Below are 2996 nucleotides of genomic sequence, written 5' to 3' on the forward strand. Positions count from 1 at the left end.
GGAGGGGCAGAGAGAGGGAGACACAGAACCGGAAGCAGGCTCCAGGTTCCCAGCCATCAGCCCAGAGCCGACTCAGGGCTCGAACTCACAGACCGCGAGATCGTGACCTGAGCTGAAGTCGGACGCTTAACCGACTGAGCCACCCAGGCGCCCCTCTCAATAAATTTTAAAAGATTGAAATCATACCAAGTATCTTCTCTTGACCACAATAGAGTGAAACTAGAAATCCATAACAGAAGTAAACTGAAAAACACACAAATATGTGGAAAATGAACAACACACAGTTAAACAACCTATTGGTCAAAGAATGAATCATGAGGACGACTTAAAAAATACATTTAGACTATTGAAAACAAAAACATAGCATACCAAAACTTGTGGGACACAGCAAGCAAAAGCAGTGCTCAGAAGAAAATATATTTATTAGTCAAAAGGTATAGGAAAATCAAAATCACAATGACATGCCACTTCACACCCACTACAATGGCTGTAATTTTTTAAAAAGTGTTGGTGAGGATGTGGAGAAATTGGAACTCTTGTACACTGCTGGTGGGAATGTAAAATGTTTCCACTGCTGTGGAGAACGGTTTGATGGTTCCTAACAAAATTAAACACAGAAGTGCCATATGACCCAGCTACTCTACTCCTAGGTATATACACAAAATAATTGAAAACAGGTGCTCAAAAAATGCCTGTACATGAATGTTCATGCCAGCTTTATTCACAATATTCAGAAGGTTGAAACAACCCATATGTTCATCAAGAGATGAGTGGATAAACAAATGGTGGTATATACACACACTGGAATATTATTCACCCAGAAAGAGGAATGAAGTACTGAAATAGGCTTCAATGTGAATGCACTCTGAAAACATTATGCTAAGTGAATGAAGCTGTACACAAAAACTCACATATAGTATGATTCCATTTATGTGAAATGTCCGGAAGAGAAAACACATAGAGATAGAAAGCAGATTGTTTGCCTGGGGCTGAGGAAGAGGAAGAAATGGGAATAACTGCCTAAACTGTATGAGGTTTCATTTTGGGGTAATGAAAATACTTTGGAGCCAGATAGAGGTGGTTTTTTGCACAGCGTTTTAAATGTACTAAACACCAATGGATTGTTCACTTTAAAATGATTAATTTTATGTTTGTGAATTTCACCTCAATTAAATAAAAGGCATCACTACAAATTCCACAAAACCTGAAAGGATAAGAAGTATTATAAACAAATCCATGTCAATAAATTTGACAGCTAATCTGAAATGCATACAAAGTGTGTCAGCATTATGATTCCCTTTATATAAAACCGTGTGTACATATGCTTATGTGTGTGTGCATTTATGAGTAAATTGTTCCAAATGATTCTGTAGAATGGCTATGCCAATTTACATGCTCAGAAACAACGTATGAGAGTAACTGTTGTCCTCCCCATTTCAAAAACAATCTTACAACTCATACCTTTCGCCTCAGTGTTTACATGTCCAAAAACTTGTCCTGAAGGACAGTTTGCACACAGACATGTATATGAGGAGGCAAACAGCAGGAATAGAATTTGCCCAGGATCATGGGACCAAGGGAATTGAGGGAATTGGCAGAAGAATGAGTGACTGGAAGACTGGGACATCTGAGATGGCTAGAGAAGGAGACCAAGAATGTGGAAGCCTGATGATGTAGAGAGAGGAAGTAGAGGGGCCATGGGATGGGTTCCATGGTCCCTGCCCATGAGGGAACTCAGACAGCTTGGAGAGCCTAATTTGAGCCAGATACTGCAACTGCTCGCTAACACGTGAGAGTACCTCTCTTCCCCATGATGTGGCAGGGAGGTGTGCACTGTGGTCACTGTCTTTGCACTTCTTGCCTTTGATCATTGAGGCGTTACATGGAATAACATGGAATCACTCCTTATGTAATAGCAGTTATTCCCTTAGTTCATATTTCCAAGAAATTCACACACCACTATATGGATTCCTCGTGTAAATGTACATGAAGAACTGAAAAGTAGCAGGTGGTAGGAAATAACTTATGTGAGACCTTATAATAGAGGCATAATTTGTAAACTGGTGGTACCTCACCTGTGTCATCACTTATAGGATGGCAACTTGAAATCTGGTACTGTCATTATACTATTATACTGTTATTCATGTACCACCATTATTTTAATTTCAAAAATTTCAAATGTGCCTGCTGGTGGTCTAAAGTTCCAAACGTTACAGAAGTGTGGAAAATAAATTGCACAAGTGTCCCTTTCAACTCTTGTCTGCGATTCTGTACTTCTAATTGCCAGTCATTGGGAAAGGTCTCACAGGACTGGACATAACGTGAAACTGGGTGCTATTGTTGTCTACCTGGAAGTGAAACTAAATGCCTGAACCCCACCCCACCCCAAGCTCATGGACACAGAGCACCCTTGTCAGCGGTCTGAGAAATGCACTGGGCAGGCAGGCTGACTCTCCCTCACTCTCAGGTGCTAAAATGAGATTCCTTCCACAGTGCACCGTCAGAAAGGGGGAGGAGGAAGTATAGTGGATGGCTGAGAAGACAAATGCAAGCATGGTGAGAGGTTTGAAAAGGCCCATTTCCCATTCATCTGTGTGCAAGTCATAAAACTGTTGATGGTGTGCCTTTGAATGCATTCAAATGATCAGGAATAAGAAGTAAAATAGATGAGTCCTCATCTTCCTTCCTTCCACAGCCCTCACTAGCCAGTAGGCAACCCTTGCAAAGCCCCTGTTGTTCCAGGTCACATGGCTGCTTCTGCACGCCTCCAGGTAGAGCATCTGACTGAGCCACACTGTTTCCAAAGGCCAATCCCTGAAAGCAGTGTGTGTCCCTTTTCATCAGAATTTATTGACACACTACCTATGAAGTCAAGCCTGGTGTACTGTCAGGGGACTGCCAGTGTGAATAATGTGGAGGAGACGGCAGGGCCTCTCAGTCCTGGACCCATTGCCTCATGGTCAAGGCAGGGGAAGAGCGATCCAGGACACACATCA

The sequence above is a fragment of the Felis catus genome, chromosome X (assembly GCF_018350175.1).
Source record: "Felis catus isolate Fca126 chromosome X, F.catus_Fca126_mat1.0, whole genome shotgun sequence".
NCBI lineage: Eukaryota > Metazoa > Chordata > Mammalia > Carnivora > Felidae > Felis > Felis catus.